At 39.9% G+C, this 20,248-nt stretch overlaps 1 protein-coding gene and 1 long non-coding RNA gene across 14 annotated transcripts in view; one reads left to right on the plus strand and one right to left on the minus strand.

Moving 5' to 3' along the window:
- KIF13A (kinesin family member 13A) overlaps positions 1–20,248 on the plus strand; it is a 225,525-nt gene that overhangs the window by 11,342 nt on the left and 193,935 nt on the right. The window lies entirely within an intron of this gene.
- LOC116529748 lies at positions 4,373–10,369 on the minus strand. The gene is made up of 3 exons (XR_004259651.1): positions 10,287–10,369; positions 6,556–6,560; positions 4,373–4,384 (listed from the first exon to the last, which is right to left on the minus strand). It is a non-coding gene; the product is annotated as an uncharacterized LOC116529748 (long non-coding RNA).

Raw genomic sequence — 20,248 nt, forward strand, 5'->3', positions numbered from 1 at the left:
TTCTGTCTCAAAGACAAGGAACAGGAAGGAAGCCTATGAGGAAAGGGAAGCTTTGCTCTTTGCTGTTGACCTTTTGTGTTGTCTTGGGGAGACACTCCCTAGACTGCACATCCACCGCAAATGACCGTAAATATTTCTGTATCTCAAGCTGGAACCTCAGGAAAACCAGAAGGCACTTGCATAGGCATCCCTTGCAAGTGTTGAAAAGATCTTTCCTGGATTTTGGAAGGGCCACATACAGTCAACCCACGTATAGTTTGTCGAACAGGTTAACAAGGCTTTAAACATACTTACCTTCTGCTCTGGTGTTTAATAAAACAAGTCCTCAGAAGTGATGCCTTTGGTGCCCACCTATCTATTATCTCAGCTAAAGAGAGAATGTGTGAAGATTTATAGCTGAACTTGCAGTTGTAATTGGAGCTTTGTAATTGTAAGGTTTTTAAATGGAGTACCGTTTTTGGTTTTGTTTTGCCTTTCTGCTCTCTACTTCTATTTATACAGTTAATGAAAGTTTAGTATTCACTATACAAATTGTAACAGGGAATGGTTACATTATGACATTGAGGAAGATCCTTAAAATTACTTTCTTCAAGGATAATGTTTTGAATAAAGAGGGTGTAGGGTGGTAGTGGGGAAGGTGTATCAAGATAAGGGTGTTAAATTTGAGCAGGCTTATCCACTTTTAAGCATCTGCTTTTTGGATCTAGACTTACAAAGAGTTACAGTACAAATAGGTAACATTAGCATGGTAATCTCACTTTAAGTTTTTTGAAGCCTTGAAGCATTGTTGCCTTTGATGGAATAGTATTCCTCTTTCTAGGATTACAGTCTTGTCTACATTTTTATATGAATTATGCATTGGAAGTAGTTTCCAAAACCGATGGTCTACTGTAATCCTAAAGGATTTTTTTTTTTTTCTTTTTAGAAGGAGTCTCACTCTGTCACCTGGGCTGGAGTGCAATGGCACCATCTTGGCTCACTGCATCCTCCGCCTCGCAGGTTCAAGTGATTCTCCTGCCTCAGCCTCCCGAGTAGCTGGGATTACAGGTGCCCACCACTATGCCCAGCTAAGTTTTTGTATTTTTAGTAGAGATGGGGTTTCATCATGTCCAGGATGGTCTGAATCTCTTGACCTTGTGATATGCCCACCTCAGCCTTCCAGAGTGCTGGGATTACAGGCGTAAACCACCAGGCCTGGCAGTCCTTTTTTTTTTTTTTTTTTTTTTAATTCTCTAGCCAGATTATTATTTAACTAGTTTTGCTTTTTTTTCTCCCCCAAGAGTGACAGTTAGCTGCACTTGCTCATTGGTTCCCAGACATAAGGATTTTAAAAGACAGTAAAAATAAAAATTTGGATAAACAGAGAGTTCCCAACTTCTTTTAAATATGCCAAGTAATCATGCCAAAACGAAAGCAATCCGGGAGTGGTGATTCACTCCTGTAGTCTCAGCTCTTTGGAAGGCAGAGGTTGGAGGATCCCTTGGGCCTAGGAGCTTGAGACCAGCCTGGGAAACATGGCAAAACCCCATCTATACAAAAAATAGAAAAATTAGCGGGGTGTGGTGGTATGCACCTATAATCCCAGCTACGCGCAGGGACGAAATGAGAAGATTACTTGAACCCAGAAGTTCTAGGCTGCAGTGAGCCATGATTACACTACTGTACTCCAGCCTGGGTGACAGAGTGAGACCCTGTCTCAAAAACAACAACAACAACAACAACAACAACAAAAAAGCACAACTAAATCTTAATATTTTATTATAAAACAAAGGCCAGATTAACACCAGAATAGAAGAAAGGATATACTCTGAGAATTTAAACCTTGGATACATTTAATTTTGTGAAGTCAGCCATTAATTATCTCTTTTCCTGGAAATATCATCATAGCTATGTGAGCCCTGAACTGTGAAGTGCAGTTAGATGTCCCTGGTGTCTGCGATGTCTAATAGTACATCAACTATTGGAGCTCTGAGCATCTTGGGTCCTTCAGGCCAGACCATACTATGAATCACTAAAGGATGTTTTCCCTTAAAAGTTAGCCAGTCTCTGTTATTTGTATGTACACTGAATTTTTTGAGTGATAGGTTACATCTTTTTTTTTTTTTGTATTTTGATGTATTGAAATAACCTCGACAATTATTTTAAAGTTAGCCGAAATAAAATTGAAATTTGTAAAAGTGTTGTAAATTACTTTGTCTCAGCTTTTCCCCTGGAAATCTCTTATTTGCCTTTTGTGCTGTTTTGATAGTTACCTGTTGAATATAAATAAGTAGCTTTATAAAACACTATCAACCGTTGTGGCCAAGAGTATGCTCTTTGGAGACAAATTGCTCAGGTGAATGGATATAAGGCTTTTAAGTGGTTATAACCTATGACTGTTCAGTACTTCTATCTGAGCCTATCACTAACATCCTTAGAAAGAATTCAGTAAATAAGAGGATTAGGGAAAAGGAGGTGCTTGTCATTAACACTTAATGGCCAGGACTATCCAGGATGCAGATATTTAAGTCAAATATTGCATTAAGGTTAGTAAAGAGAAAGCAGTTGGGAAAAGAAGAAAAGGAAAAGAAAACTACCTGGTAATTGAAGCTGGCAAATTGCCGGAAGCATGTAACCGATCTGAAATCTATTTACTTTCACACAGTCATTGGATCTCCTCTCTCAGCATCCTGATATATATATAATTTTTATATTTTTAGCAGAGACAGCATTTTACCATGTTGACGAGGCTAGTCTCAAACTCCTGGCCTCAAGTGATCCACCCGCCTTGGCCTCCCAAAGTGTTGGGATTACAGGCATGACTCACCATGCCTGGCCTGCTTTTATGTATTTCTATACACAAAAACTTAAATTTTTGTATGCAAAAACCTAAATTAAATAAATGGATTAAAAACTGTTGCAAGAAAGCATGTATCAATCCCTTATTTAAGAAAACACAAATAAATATACAGGCATTTAAGTTTGTATGGTATATTTTAAAACTTTTTAAACACAATTCAAAGGAAACTAGAATGTTTCTATTAAATATATTTTCCAAATTTTGGTTGGTCAGCAAATGAGTGCCAAAAACCAAAAGATTTCCAAAATAAACAGTTCTGGAGTAAAATATATTCATGTTAAGGATGCCAGAGACCTAGATATGGAAGTAAAAATATTTCTCTATTCTGAATTTTAACAGAGAGGCCATCAAGTTCATCCTCTCCAGGATGGTAAACCTTGGAACAAGAGTCCCCAGCATAAGTCTGGTGACTATAAAGTCAGTTCCCTCAGGAAGAAAAATAAAAGTACAGAAACCTGATATTATTGAACACAGTGTGTCACTGGCTTCAGCCAATCAGTTCCTCAGAAATCATGTATGACTAAGTAGTATTGGCAGTCTATGAATCCCCTATGCTAACTAAAGCCTTAGTAACCTTATATCCAATAAATATAAATAATTAAGTAGTACAACAAACACTTAGTGAGTATATACTGTGTTTAAGGTGGCAAAGGGCCAGCTCCCAATAACTAGAGTACAAAGCAGGAGATACCACAATTGGACGTAGAGCCTTCAGCCATGTGGCCAAAACCTGTTGCTCCAAATAAAGATAGTGACCAGTTCCATGTCTGCAAAGAATCTGTGCAAATGGCTTATCACACCCTCTAGACTGTAAACTCCTTGAGAGCAGAGCCCCGTGTCTTATTTATCTTTTTTATCTTTTGTTTCTTCTCTCATCCTTTCTCTGAGCAGCTAGCACATGCCTCGTACATTGTGAGTGCCTCGTAGATATTTTATAGTTGAACACAATGAAAGATGTGATATAGACTTTATAAGAGTTGTGCCTAGGTAGATGAGTCTGTGGATAGAGAGTCCTTAGGCTGTGTCTGTCACATCAGTGGTGGTTCTAGTGCTTCTAGTCTGGGCCCTCTGAGACCGCTGATTTCTGCCTTAAGTTGTTACATGATGATAGCCTTGTGTTGTCATGTGGCTTTTAGCGGTAATGGCAGGACAAATGTAGCTCTAAACCCTTACAGCTTTGGCTGCCACTGCCTTGGGCTGACAGGCAGAGGCTGTAGCTGCCTAGAGCTAAATGAGATAAGTAGTGGTTGACCCAGCCAGGAGGTCGCCAGTCTTTGACAGAGTTGACATTTTTAACGTTCACTGCACAACCTGTATAGCAGCATTAGCTGCAGATTCTGTGCAGGTAACTAGTGGAAGAGAATTCCATCTTTGGCAAAGTTGTGCGGTCGGAGGGTTTCATTTCCTATACTGCCAGAGCTATACACCTAGAGCTGGTGTGTGGTCCCAGACTGGATGGGTGGACCCTATACCAACCTGATGTAGTTGACGTTCCTGTGAGTTAGCATGAGAAGTTGTTCCACCTGTGATCATAGCGAGAGAGAGCTGGAGTGAAAGACCTGAGAGAAAGGAGAGATACTGGTGGATTGCCAGTGCACCTTCCTCCACCTGCACCCGGAGTCCGTTGCTCTGTGAATCTGGGACAGCCCTGTGAGTGGCAGGGGCTGCTGGCCTGCTTACTCTTCTTTCTCCTGGTGAGTAAGGGCATCTCTGAGTACTTTCGTTCTCTGGTTCCTAATTGGCTGTTGGGTTAATTCTGCATCTTCCGTTTGTGGCAGTTTTCAACATTTTTTTTTTCTCCACTGCAGGACACATGTCAAATAATGTGCCTAAATTTGTCAGTTCCCCAGGGGTTCTCAGCATTGTGGGCAGTTCTCAGCATGCCGTCCAAAAAGTACACTGGAATGGAAGTCATGTGAAGATGGCAGTCTACAGGGGATAACTCCGAATCTGTTTTTATTTATATTTTTAAATAAGCCATTTGCAGGCTTTATTAAGCATTTATTAAGACCTTCACAGACTTTATTAAGTAAGCTTTTACAGACTTACCTAATGAGCACCTTATTAACAAGTTACTTGTGATACATCTCACAGTGATTGCCAAACATCAGCGGGTCTGAGTCCCTTAGCTGAGCCTTCTTGGTTCAGAGCTCAGAGCAGGAAGGCAGACGGCTCAGTCGCTGGCCAGTTGAGAGCAGGAGGAAACCTAACAGTGCAGGTCTTTCCTTTGGGGAGTAAAAGATGGGAAACAGCTTATACGAAGTTGTTGCTGATAGCAGTGTGCGTGGGGAGGCATTTATGACTCTGGTGATGGATAACCAGGCATCTCTGCTCTTGCAGAAACTGCACTCTTCCAGAAAGGCTTCAGATACTTTTCTCTGCCTTAGAGAAGTTTAGTTTTCCATTCTTGAGCAATTACGCATATGATGAGTTCTGTCTTTCCTTATTCATATTATAAGAGCTTTGTTTTTAACATAGCTTTTTTCTCATAATAAATGTGATGTCCATTCACTGTTGAACACCTTGAAAATATAAGATACTAGAGTTAAAGTACAATTTACTCATTCTTTTAACATTGTGATGCATTTTCCTTTTCCTGTGCTTGGTAGTTTATACCACTGAGTGAATAACTACTTATTTTTTTAGGATTATGAAAACACAACAATTGTATATTGCCTTGAGGCAGTAGCACTATCTAAAAATTTACGGCACTAGGTTCAGCTGAGGTTGAGTCCGAGTCAAAGTTCTGTCTTGTTGACATTTTCTGTTTTGCTTTATCTTTAACATCTTCCTTCACCAAAATTTTTCTCTCCTCACATTATTTTTTGCCTGAGAAAGTGCTTAGTACCAAAAGGGAATAGAGTGTCTACTAAACCAAGTTAGGTACTGCTGGAATATTTGGAATTTTCTTTCCCTAATTAAGGAAGCAACATTAGGAGCATTAACTCTGGAGCCCAAGCTCCCTCAGCCAATCTTGGCACCTGCACTTCCCAGCTGGGTGATTTTGGGCACACTGCTTAACCTCACTGTGCTTTAATTTTCAACTTCATGTAAAATAGATAATGTACTTTGAATATTTACAGCAAATATTCAAAAAGTGTTAGCTGTTTTTCTTAGTGTGTGTTATTATGGTTCATGCAATAATAAGAACCATAAGACAGAAGGATGAAGCTGAAGTAGTGAGACACATAATGATAACAAAAACACTTTTTGATACATTTCTCCAAATTATCTGATGGGGAGGATGTGGTCAAGTGAATCCATGCTGATCCATGTTGAAACCATAAAGCACTGTGTTGTGTTGGCATTAGATCTAGGAGATGCTGTACTTATTCACCCCTCCTTTCTTCTTAATGCTTAGATTGTTATAGTTGACCAGTAAAAGTTTTCTAAATCATGGGTTTTTTTTTTAATTTTTTCATTATTCTTCATAACTTTTGAAAGACTCCTGCTCAATGTCAGGAAAAGAAAAAAAAAGCCCAGACTCTTAAATACTTACTGTTTCAAGGTACTAAATCCCTTTAGGGAAAAAGGATATTAGAGACAAATTCTAATGGGTGTGCCAGGGTATTCTCATGGGTACTAAGGTTGCTATGTTAGGCCACTTTAGAGATGGAAATAAAAAATAACACATACATACACACAAACATAATTTTTATGAGTTGACTTTGCTAATTTTCATTTTAGCCTTACTTTTGGTTTGTTTGTTTTGAGACAGAATCTTGCTGTCACCCAGACTGGAGTGCAGTGGTACGATCTTTGCTCACTGCAACATTTGCCTCCCAGGTTCAAGCAATTCTCATGCCTCAACCTCCCCAGTAGCTGGAATTGCAGGCACACGCCATTATGTCCAGCAAATTTTTGTATTTTTAGTAGAGATGGGGTTTTGCCATGTTGGCCAGGCTGGTCTTGAACTCCCGACCTCAAGTGAACTCATGGCCTCAAGTGATCCTCCTGCCTCCGCCTCCCAAAGTGCTGTGAATTGCAGGTGTGAGCCAGTGCGCCCAGCCCCATTTTAGCCTTACTTTTATCCAATCACCTCCCTATTTGAGGAATAAATTAAGATTGTACTTCTTTTTAATTTTACAAGCAAGTAATTTGATGAGTTTGTGGTTATTCCTTAATCTAAAATTATAACTAAAGGTAATGTGTTATCTATCACCAAAAAGACAAACCTAAAATAGCAAGGTCAAGATCAACCCTGTTAATAAGGCTACTGGTTAAGTAATGAGATTTAACATCACACATATCTTTATAGCTATGCCCTGAAAACATCTCACTAATGAAGCACAGTTAAATTGCTTTGTTTTGAGTCACTTGTAATAATTTATTTTCCTTCCTGCTGCTAAAAAGAGAATGGAACTTTTGACTCAGTAAAAGCTATGTGAAATTTTGTAAGGATTAGAGAACCATTTCTGCATGTGAACTCTCAGTTTCTCTCAATAATTATTGAAATACTGGTCATCAAAATGGCCTGTGGGAGATTTGAATCAAATACAACAAAAACCTTATTCATCTCTACCTATGATTTTTCATATTTGAATACTATTCTTATAAAGTTTTAGATGGTTTATATGGTTAGTCTTGGTGGAAACAACACTTATTTATCACCTAAGTAAATTTGCAGACAGAACATATCAAAAGATTAAACATGATTAGGATGCCTAAACATGACACTAAGAACAATTAGAGAAAATTAATCCAGACTTCTTGGAAAGCTTGCTATCTTTTTATTTGAGACATACGTGTTTCCTTTGAGTTTAAAAATCCTGGGCTGGGGAGGTGGCTCACGCCTTAATGTCGGCACTTTGGGAGGCTGAGGTGGGTGGATCACTTGAGGCCAGGAGTTTGAGACTAGCCTGGCCAACATGGTGAAACCCTATCTCTTCTGAAAAAAAAAAAATAGCTGAATGTGGTGGCAGGCACCTATAATCCAGCTACTCAGGACGTTGAGGCAGGAAAATTGCTTGAACCTGGGGGGTGGAGTTTACAGTGAGCTGAGATCGCACCACTGCACTTCAGCGTGGGCGACAGAGAGCCTCCCTCTCAAAAAGTCGAAAGTTTCAGCATTCTAAGAACATTTATCTAGGTTAAAATCAAGACAATTGTGAAGTTCTGCTGCCCTAAGCCCATGAAAAAAATTTGCCAGACAAGTATCATTTTTGTCTGATTTTATATGTTTTTTTTTTGGAGAGAGAGTTACGCTCTTGTTACCCAAGCTGGAGTGCAATGGCATGATCTCGGCTCACCGCAACCTCCGCCTCCTGGGTTCAGGCAATTCTCCTGCCTCAGCCTCCTGAGTAGCTGGGATTACAGGCACGCGCCACCATGCCCAGCTAATTTTTTGTATTTTTAGTAGAGACGGGGTTTCACCATGTTGACCAGGATGGTCTCGATCTCTTGACCTCGTGATCCACCCGCCTCGGCCTCCCAAAGTGCTGGGATTACAGGCGTGAGCCATCGCGCCCAGCGATTTTATATGTTTTTACAAAAAAAAGAAAAGCCTTTAATCTTCTTTCTCTTCAGGAAAGCAGCATTGGTGCCTGCTCATTTTGGTAGGATTCCACCTACATATTCTTCCTCACTGACATTTTCTACTGTTTTTGTAAAGTTATAACACTGACTTTTCTACTGATTTTTATAAATTTGATTTACTTATATTTTATCCCATGATTGGGTTTAGTATATATTTTAATCTTTGCTTTTTAAAATAAATATCTTTGAGGGCAATAAAGTACAGTTACTTGATGTCAACTTTCAAGAGCCACAGGCAAGATTTATTACAACATCCTTTTAGGCCAGTGAATGATTTTGTAAAAAGTAGAAATTTGGTCTTTTCTGATTATCCTTTGCATTTTTCAGGGGTGTTTTATAGGAATTAGGGAAATGTCTATGGTATGAGTTGCTAAAAGAGAAGGAAAAGAGTTAATGAAACTGATTTCCTCTAAATGTAATAATTAGTTCTTGGATAATATACTTTAAAATTAACCTTTTTGAGGCGTATGGGTGTCTGTGGGTGTGGGTGTTTAGAGACAGGGTCTCATTCTGTCCACCCAGGCGGAGTGCAGTGGCGTGATACTAGCTCACCGTAACTACAAACTCCTGGAATCAAGCTATCCTCCTGCCTGAGACTTCCAAAGTGCTAGGATTACAAGCATGAGTCATTGTGCCTAGCTGAGGTATAAATTCATCTACAATAAAATGCACCCATTTTAAGGGTACCTGTTCTTGGTTTTTACAATTGCGTATACCTGATTAACCACCATCACCATTAAGATATAGAATATATTGGCTGGGCGTGGTGGCTCATGCCTGTAATCCCAGCACTTTGGGAGGCCAAGGTGGGTGGATCATGAGGTCAGGAGTTCAAGACCAGCTTGGCCAACATGGTGAAACCTGGTCTCTACTAAAAATATAAAATTAGCCAGGCGTGGTGGGGCATGCCTGTAATCCCAGCTACTTGGGAGCCTGAAGCAGGAGAATATTTAGAACCCAGGAGGCAGAGGTTGCGGTGAGCTGAGATCGTGCCACTGCACTCCAGCCTGGGCAACAGAGCAAGACTCTTTCTCAACAGAAAAAAAATACAGAACATAGCTATCCTCCAAATCTGGTGATCACAAAAGGGATAGACAGATATCCCTTTTGTAGTCATCAGTAATATATATTTTTTCATATGGTAAGACTTTATCTATTCATGTTACTTCATATGACACTCTTTTTTTCTTTTGTTTTTTGTTTGTTTGTTTGTTTTGTTTTGAGATGGAGTTTTACTCTTGTTGCCCAGGCTGGAATGCAATAGCATGATCTTGGCTCACTGCAGCCTCTGCCTCCCAGATTCAAGCAGTTCTTCTGCCTAAGCCTCCTAAGTAGCTGGAATTCTTTTTGTATTTTTAGTAGAGATGGAGCTTTGCCATGTTGGCCAGGCTGGTCTCGAACTTCTGACCCCAGGCGATCTACCTGCCTCGGTCTCCCAAAGTGCTGGGATTACAGGCATGAGCCACTGCACCCGGCCTTTCACATGACAGTCTTACTCCCTCATCCCACTTCCACTGATCACAACATTTAAAGAGAAGCAAAATTCTTTCATGGCTAGACCCTCTGGTTATGTAATTATAATCATATGGGATAAACAATTATCTTTATGCACTTTGAGTTTCCAGTGTGGTGGGAGAGGGGGCAGACAGATCTGCAGTCTAAAGGACTGAATCAGATGCATCTGAATAAGAAAATTTGGGGCTGGCTGGTAATATCAGCTTGATTCTATTCATTGCATTGTCATTAATCCACAACTAATTGGAGAAATAAAATACGAGTCAAGCATGAGGAAGATTCCAATTAAATGGAAAGTTGTAGATTGGCTGTGTTACACCTCCAACATATGGAAGCTAAGAGGAAAGGGCGGGGGGGGGGGGGGGGGAGAGAGGGGGGGGGGGGGGCGGGGAAGAACGAGAGAGAGAATGAACCACGGGAATTTGGCCAGAGTAGGTATAACAGAAGTACTCTGTGGCTGAGCTGTCTCGGGGTGTCTGTGGATGACATCCAGACTCAGGCCGACTTGCCCTCGGCCCCCACACCAGCATCAGCTGTTCACGAGGGCAGGGCCGGTACAGATGGCTGTGTCCTGCCCCACCCTCTTTCAAGCGGAGCCTCTCTGGCTGCTGGCTCTTCCTGGCTATGCTCATCTCTGTGGTCCATGTCCTCTGTTCCCTCCCTCGCCACTTGCCTGTACACATTTTCTCCTCCACTTTTTTTTAATGGTCTCTCTTGTGACTTACTGCTTCTTCTCCTCAGCCTTTGCAACAAAAGCATGACATTTTATGGATGTTTCAAACCTGTTCTTCAATTTATTACTTTTTTTTCTTTTTTCTTTTTGAGATGGAGTCTCCTTCTGTCATCCAGGCTGGAGTGCAGTGGCACGATCTCAGTTCACGGCAATCTGCGCCTCCCAGGTTCAAGCAGCTCTCTTGCCCCAGCCTCCTGAGTAGCTGGAATTATAGGCATGCACCACCACAGCCATCTAATTTTTCTAGTTTTAGTAGAAATGGGGTTTCACTGTATTGGCCAGGTTGGTCTCAGGTGATCCACCCACCTTGGCTTCCTGAAGCGCTGGGATTACGGGCATGAACCACCATACCTGGCCTATTACCGTATTTTCAATGTACCTGAAATACCATCAGTTATGAGACACATTGGTATGTAGGTGCCACACAAAAGAAAGAAGAACCTTGCCAGTTGAACTATTAAACCTTGATTGTCAAATGTATCCCAATTCTGAAATATTAATTTGTGGAAAATAAACAATATTACCAACCAAACACAGAGCACCCTAGAACACAGACAAACGCTGGGTTTACAGGAGGATATCCCCACTAAAGGGAGAATCAGAGAAGAATTTGAAACTAGAGGTAAGACACATAGTATGCGCTGTAATCTATGTTGTTGCCGGAGGTGGACGTTGTATTTGGTTGGAGGATCCTAGAAGCCTGTGCAAACAGGAAAATACTGTTATACAATTGTATATAAGAAGAAAACAAGCTAGTTCCTCAAAAAGAACATAGCTATTCTACTTACTAAGCCCTGGGTGAAGTATCTTTCTGTCCTCTTACGGTGTGATTTAGAGAACAGTAACTTCAATAACATCTCTCTCATAAATACAGTCACTGGGCCATTTTGTTTAATGTCGAATTTACGGTAGTCAGTTGGTGAAATATTAAAAGTGAAGTTTGACTCTACATGGTCCATCTTAATTTGGGGAGAATATAAAGGGTTTACAATTATGCTTGGTGCTTGTTGGGCCAATTTTGTGGTAGTTTCCGGTCCCTTTCCTGCTGGGACATGATTTATCACATATCTTAATGACGTATTCATTATCCCACATCAGTTGCTACTTACACCTTTGTAATCCCAGTTCCTTTCCAAGTCCCCTTACCAACCCACACTGGTAAGTTCCATCCCCTTGCCAAGTCCAGCTCTCATTAAGCTGCACATCCCAGTTTCCACTTCTGTATTTTCTCCAGTCCAAGATGGTCTTTTAGCCTTTCTGCAAACTCACGTTCATTGGTTCCTTTTGGATGTTTCAGCATGTATCTTCCTTTAAGACTCTTTCTCTGACTCTTGGCTTAACGTTAAGCCCCTGTAACGTTATACAGATAATTTTAACCATATTTTTATGAACTTGTTGATCTGCTGTTTAATAATTTTTTAAGCTGAAAAATGCTACACTCCTTGAAAGGAGGCTTCTCCTACTTTGGATCATGAAAGGTGTCTAGTGCAGTGTTCAGTACTCAATTCATGCTCAAAAACAATGAAAGGATGAATGATACGTTATACTGTGAATTCATTCCTTCATGATGAAGTTAGTAGGAGTTTCTTCCCAGCTCATTTTACTTTTACTTGGCTGTTTCTCCTGCACTACTATATGATAGACACCACAATTCTTTTTTTTTTTTTTTTCAGTGCAAAGAAAGTTTTTATTGAGTTCCTATCATGTGGCAGGTACAAAGCTGAGGAATGGGGGTACCAATATAGGTTTAAACATGGGCCCTAATCTTGGAGACCCTACAAGACACTGCAGGTAACCTATTCATAAAGTGGTCATTTTAATATCATGATGAATATCTTCTACACACTAATATTGCCAATTCCAATGGAAGAGATAGAAAATAATATATTTGCTGCAACGATCTAAAAATAAGCAAGTTTATTCATCTGTGAGGCAAGGGATTGAGGAAAAAATAGTTATGAAGCAACCATGATGGTGAACTCTGATCTGAGAATTTTTGAGACAATGCAAGGTTGTGGATAATAAGCCTAGACACAAATATATGTATAAATATATGTGTGACACCACCATTCTTTACGTTCCTTTATTCTCCTGGGAATATTCCTCTGAGGAATGACATGTAAAAGTCTTTCTCAAACATTTAAAACCCATGTCCCTTTGGATCAACTTACAAATCTCACCTCCTCCTGAGAGGTGATGATCTGGATATATCCCCTGGGTAAAGGAAGGAGCTGCTAGGTACCCCCACCCCAACTGTAATTGATATAAGACAATCCTCTTTGGGTAATAATGTTAAAGGTTATTACTCCAAGATGGTCACTGATTTGTTAGCCAGGATGATCAAATTCATAAATGCATAGTTAACATATAGAAAAAAAATACCTAATTGTCAGAAGAGTTTGCTTAGCAAAAACATCTTAGTTTTAAAGTTTAGCACTGTTATTTTTAGTTATAATTCACTTGTTAAGTTCAGTAACAAACGTTGGTGCCCACAGGCTGGTCCATTAGCATTTCCAGTTAAGGCAAAATCTGAAATTATTTTTCATACTCTCACTTTTTTCTACTCTCAAAGAATGTTAACTTTTTAGTTACTAAAGAGTGATTTTCCCATTGACTCATACCCTTTACTTGTGATTTTACCTTATTGACAGATTTTAACTCCTAAGATTTCTCCATGGGTTGAGGAATCACAGTGCCATTCAAAATGAATGCATGATAAACCTTTTTCTATATTTTAGCCACCTTTTGGGGAGGACATGTTGATTGGTGATAACTCAGAACTTTTTTTTTTTTTTTTGAGATGGAGTTTCATTCTTGTTACTGAGGCTGGAGTGCAATGGTGTAATCTCAGCTCACTTCAACCTCCGCCTCCCAGGTTCAAGTGACTCCCCAGCCTCAGCCTCCTGAGTAGCTAGGATTACAGGCATGTGCCCCTACACCTGGCTACTTTTGTATTTTTAGTAGAGACAGGGTTTCTCCGTGTTGGTCAGTCTGGTCTTGAACTCCTGGCCTCAGTTGATCCGCCAGCCTTGGCCTCTGAAAGTGCTAGGATTATAGGCGTGAGCCACCATGCCCAGCTGAATTGAGAGCTTTTAATTCAATAAGGAAAACTACCATAAGACATCCCTGATTTTCATGTTTGTTTTGAGTTAATGTGGAGGTTTAAGAAATATAATTGAAAATAATCCTGCCTCAAGAGGACTACTCTCTACTTGTTGATACAGAAGGTATGGAGATCATTTTATTTTAGAGTTGTTTACACTGACTGCCTGTTTCTATCCAGTTTATTTTTCTAAGAATACATTCTTTCCTCTGCTGCTTTCCAGCCCTTGACTCTTACGTGTTCCTACAGAGAAACATCTGGTATTCCGAGAATTTTATTTTTGGTGATAACAGAATATTTTATAAAACTCTTTTTTTGCATTGCAGCTCCCAAACATAGTGCATAGTATAAGTAATAAAGGGTAGTTTGCAAATTTGCTTAAAATACATAGCTTTGTATGGGCATGGCTATTTTTTATACAAGCCCTATAACATAGGTGAGACCGTCTCTAGAAGCTCTTATGAAGCTTCAGTCATGATGTTAGTTTTGTTTGTCATTGTATACCTAGCATGGAGTAAACTTTGAGTGATAAGGTGTGTGTAGCTCCTTAAACAGTGACCTGTATGTGGCTTACAGTATTTTTTTTTTTTTTTTTTTTTTTTTTTTTTTTTTAGCGATAAATGACACAGCCTGGGCAAAATAGTGAGACCCCATCTCTACAAAATACAATTAAAAAAAAGCCTGGCACAGTGGCTACTTGAGAGGCTATTTGGGAGCTACTTGGGAGGCTGAGGTGGGAGGATTGCTTGAGCTTGGGAGATAGAGGTGGCAGTGAGACATGATTGCACTACTGCACTCTAGCCTGGGCACAGAGTGAGACCTTGTCTCAAAAACAAAAAGACAAAAATGTTAGCATTGTCAACATGGTTTTATAATTGGATTTTTAGGTATTGAAGAAGATAAGTAGTAGCTGAAAATCAGTTTTGCACTTGGATGAGTAAAACACCTTGACAGTGGATTAGATGGAATAAATGGAATTAAAATATCACATTGTATATTCAGGGTGAAGATGAAGAAATGGAATACAGCTGTCAAATTTGAAATATGAGGATAGTTGATAGAAGAAGTGAACTGCTGTTAGAATACCTATTGTAGTCTTTGTGTCTCAAAATTCAAGTAACAGCTGTACTACATCTATAGAGAATAGTTTTTACTAAATATAGCTTCTAAACGAATGTTATAAGCAATAGACTGTGTATTTGGCTATTTATAGAACTTTTACTTAGCAATTTCAGTTACTCAGAAGTTTGATGTGTCTAACCAGATGTAGACAGCTGTGTGCTGTCCAGAGCACCATATGCAAATATAAGTATTCTTAAAAAGCAGTTGAGAGGAACATTTCTGCTGAGAGGAATGGAGAGTCAGAGAAAATTTTTTGGGGAAGAGCTTTGACAAACACCTTCGATATCTTTTGAGGAATTTAGGTTGATCCGATAATCATCTAGAGATGGTAGATGAAATTAATGCCACCAAAGACAGGTCGCAATTGGTTAGAATAGCTGTGAGTATTCTTTGGTTAAGTCCCTCATTGTGCCTGAGGTGTAACTGTAACTGTGGATGGCAGCTTGGCAGCTTGTAGAGACAGGTGTCTATTATATGAGAAGCTTTTTATTTCTGTGTCAGGTTATCGGACAGAAGCTGCTTCAAAGGCAGGGTTTGGTGAGAGCTTTTAGAGACATTTCACCATTGAAAATGTTTTCTGTGAATGTTTCCTAGAGGAAGACTGTTCTAAGACCTCAGGCTGTTCTTTTAGAGTGTTTTGAAAAGGTGCGTGAAGCCATCGTCATGTTAAGCTTTATGACAGTGTGAACAGGAGTAACACCAAACAACTCTCTCTGGCTATTAGACACGTCATGTCTTTAAATATTGTGATAAACCTGTGTTTTGGAAAAAACTCAAATTGTGTTTTTCCTCTGCTCTCATACCATAACAATCAACACAGGGCTTCTATGGCCAAATGTCTGGGGATTTCCCCCACCAACAAGCAGTGAACACCAGCTGGGTGTCCTCTGATTCAGTTCTGACACTGTCTACCCAGAGGTAGTGTCAGATCCCACAGGTTGAGGGCTCAGTCCCACAAGACTGCCCCTACTTTAGACGTCAGTCACAAGTCTGGGCTTCTGGAAATTCTGACTGACCAGCTTCAAGTTGGGGTTCCCAGGAACCCCTCTTTGGGTCTGATTAATGTGCTGGAGGGGCTCACAGAACTCAGAGGAGTTCTTATATTTACCAGTTTATTATGAAGGTTATCTTAAAGGATACAAGTAAGCAACCAGATGAAGAGATACATAGGGTGAGATCTGCAAGGGTCCCTAGCAGAGGAGCTTCTGTCCCTGTGGAGATGGGGTACGCCACCCTCCCAGCATGTGGATGAGTTCTTTTTCACTGTCCTGTCTGCTGCCTCCATGTGTTCAGTGTTCTGGAAGCTCTTTGAACCTTGTCCTTGTGGGTTTTTATGGAGGCCTTGTTACATAGGCATAATTGAATATGGATAGTATAAAAATGTGATTGGGGCTGGTTATGGTGGCTCACGCCTGTAATCCTAGCACTTTGGGAGGCCGAGGTGGGCAGATCACTTGAGGTCAGGAATTTGAGACCAGCCTGGACAATGTGGTGAAACACTGCCACTACTAAAAATAGAAGAAATTAGCCGAGCATGGTGGTGAGCACCTGTAATCCCAGCTACTCAGGAGGCTGAGGCAGGAGAATCACTTGAGCCTGCGAGGCAAGGTTGCAGTGAGCCAAGATCGTACCACTGCACTCCAGACTGGGCGACAGAGTGAGACTTCATCTTAAAGAAAAAAAAAAAACGGAAAGTGTGATTGGACAGAAAGGTTGTGATCTCATACTAATAGATGGAGTGGGGAAACCTAGCAAGTCCTGTTTATTCAGTTCATTCTTAGCCTCTCTATGCAGCATTTCTTCCTCCAGAATATGGAGCAGGACCCTCTCTGGAATGAGGATTTTTTTGATCCACAACCAGATCAAAAAAGGAGAAGGTCACAACCAGGAGAAGGTCAGTGAGAGAGAATCTATTCCCTGAGACCTGCTCCTGAGACCTCAAGTGGCCCAACATTATAGCAAAAGACTGTAACAAGGGGTATGGGAGTTGTGAGCCAGGAACCATGGACAAAAACCAATGTATGTATGTATGTATGTATGTATGTATGTATGTATAGATATATCTCTCACCATACTATCACAACCTAACACTGCCTTTGCTGCTTAGGCATAACTTGTGTCTCTACCTAGCTATTAAATCTCTTGCATATTTGGTTCCCATTTCCATCTTGGTTGCTTTTGCAGTGCTAGGCACAAAGTACATAATGGACAAGACTGCCAGTTAGGGAGAACCATGAACAGATGGCACTCGGCTGCATGGATGATGGTCTTTGAAAAAGTGTGCATGTGCTGGATTTTTGTGGACCTTCTTTGTAATGGACCTGTTGTTGAGTGTAGTAACACACAGCAGTAGTTAAAGGCACAGACTCTAGAGCCAGATTGAAAGTAAATCCTAGCCTTTTCAGTTATTACTGTGTGATCCTGGACGAGTTACCTGTCTTCTCCATGCCTCAACGTCCTCATTTGTAAATGAGGATGATAGTACTTGCATCCTATGGTTATAAGGGTTGAATGTGTTAACACTCGATAAGTGGAGCCCGGCACTGTGAACCTAAGTCAGTTGCTTTGCTGACTGTCCACACTCAAAATGCTTGACTATAGATTTAAAAGCAATGTTAATAGACTTTTAAACATTGTCTGGAAAATATGGCTGTCTTTTCAGGCAAACCTGTATACAAGAATAGCAATCACTATCAGTGGCATTGCCTTTAAATATAAAAGGCAGTGGTTGATGAGATGAATACATTTGTATGTATTTAGGCAAAAATGTAGATGTATGAACATAAATTGGCATGAATTAACTGTAGAGGTTAATGCATGGAAACAAACTACATTGAATTGGTGCAGCCTCATCCTGAGACTCTGAAAGGAGTCACGGAAAATAGGAAATTGCTAGCTTATAGACTTAGCATACAGTTTCTTTGCTTTAATAAACCATGGCTTTGTCTTCAGCTATTATCTTTTCCAAACAACCAAATCATTAAGATTAGTTGCATTGCTGTACTGAAATAAGACAAACTTAAACCCAGAAGTGGCTTTTTTGGGATTACATCCAATATGGTGAATGTATTCTTGTATGGGCTCAAGAAAAGCACTGGTTCAAGTATATTTGTGGAAATTATAGGGAAGATTCTGCTTATTGTATATGTAATTTGTTTGGTCAGATATCCAGATTGGTGTGAAGGGGGAAAAGTCTACATGAAACTTTGCCCTATCTGTTACTCAAGTGAGCACTTCAGAAATGAAAGAAAACAGAGTGGGTATTAAATGAATTGGTAGAATAGAGTTTGTTGTTGTTATATTTAAATCAAAATAGTAGAAACCCAGGTTCTTGGTTCTAGCCCTGGCTTTACTACTAATAGAAGGATCTGGAGTAACTTTAACACCTGTGGAAACTAGTCTCAGCTTGTATATCAAGGAGATTAGACCAGATCAAATCTCATATTGAGGGATTCTGAATGTAAAGACATATGATACTTGTAGGCCAGGTGCCGTGGCTCCCACCTGTAATCTCAGCACTTTGGGAGGCAGAGGCAGGAGGATTGCTTAAGCCCATGAGTTCAAGACCACCCTGGCACCAGCATTTTTTGTAGAGAGATATTCAATCTCTACAATTTTTTTTTTTTTTAATGAGCCTGGTGTGGTGGCACACACCTGTAATCCCAGTGCTATCGCAGTACTTTAAGAGGCCAAGATGGATGGGTTACTTGAGGCCAGGAGTTTGAGACTAGCTTGGACAGTATAGCAAGACCCCATCTCTTAAAAACATTTTTTTTTTCTTTTTAAATTAGCCAGGTGGGATGCTGTGGGCCTGTGGTCCCAACTACTCAAGAGGCTAAGGAGGGAGAATCCCTTGAGCCCATGAGTTTGAGGCTGTGGTGAGCTGTGGTCTCACCACTGCATTTCAGCCTGGGTGAGAAGAGCAAGATCCTGTCTCTAACATCAACAGAAACAAAACAAAACAAAACAAAATCCTTGTAAAAATGCATGTAATAGACAATTTAGCTTTGGTTTGTGAAAATGTCTTAAATATAAAGGAAGATATAATATTGAAAAGACTGTAAAACCAGGTTATTAATATGAAAAGTTAGAAAAGTTTTTCCAAAGAAGCCTAATAATATATTTTAAATTATGCTGTGTATCATACTTAAAATGTAACAATGGTAGCATATTTAGTCAGCCATATTTATTGAGCAGCTATTCTAAGGGATGAGGGGATTTGTGAAAACCATCAATCATCTATTCCCTAAAAGGGGGAAGATGTGATCCTTGAACTATACAAATTGAGATGTTGGAAAAATGCTGATTTGATTGTTTTAAATCCATTTCCAAGAAAAAAAAAATTTGAGAAATGTGAGCTAAATATTCTGTTAATTTCTTGCATTTGAAGTTCTCCTCATTGGTATCATTGGCCTGAGTTTCTTTGCCATAGTCCTACCGCACAACTGCATAATTGCAACCAGCCACTTTATGGTTTTTTTTCCTTTGTTAGTTTTTTTGTCAGAAGCCTACCTATTCCCCTAGTCTTCTGTTGTCATCAGCCATAATTAGGTTGGTTTGGTATTCAACACAAAAGGCCTGCACCAACTTAATATACACAGTCTCATAGTTGGGTGCAAGCACACAAAGATGGGCTTGATGCTTGTCTAAAGCTTCGCCAGCTTTGTGAATTTACTCTTATAAAGCAGTATTAACATCCATGACACCACCACCATCAGTGCCTTCTTCGGCCATGCTGGTGGGTAACTGGGGATGGGGAATCTTCAGTGCACCCAGGCATCTACCTCTGAATTTGATGGAGGCAGAGAAAGAACCCAAGGAATTTTTGTAATTTCCATTACATGACGTCTATTACACAGGGGCTTTAAAGATTTTTTTTTTTTTTCTGCTTTTCTTTCTGGTTAAGAGAGGAGAAATAATAAACAAAAAAATCTCCTTTCTTCCCCTTTACTCTCTAAGAGCAGTCATTTCTAAAAGTTTGGAGTGTATTCTTTGAGGAAGAAAGAATATGGGTGTGTGTTCAGGCACCTGTGTATATTTACGTATGCATATGTTTTGCATAAATAATATCTAATGAACTGTTCTCTAACCTGCTTTTTTAACTTAACAGAATAATGCCTTCCTTTTCTTGTTAATAGATGTGTGCCTACCTTGTTCTTTTTAATGCTATATTATATTTCTTTATGTGGATGAATGATAATTTCTTTGCTTAATCCTCTATTGGTGGACATTTCGACTATTTTCAATTTTTCACTATAAACAGTGCTCCAGAGAGCATCATTGATATATTCCTGTTATATCCCTCTTCACTAATTCTTCCCTCCCCTCCCCTTCCCTCCTTTTCTGTTCCCTCCTCCTTTTCCCCCTCCCCCTCCTCCCCTTTCTCTTTCCGCCCTCCTCC

The sequence above is a fragment of the Sapajus apella genome, unplaced genomic scaffold (assembly GCF_009761245.1).
Source record: "Sapajus apella isolate SASKATOON/1434 unplaced genomic scaffold, GSC_monkey_1.0 scaffold63, whole genome shotgun sequence".
Taxonomy (NCBI): Eukaryota; Metazoa; Chordata; class Mammalia; order Primates; family Cebidae; genus Sapajus; species Sapajus apella.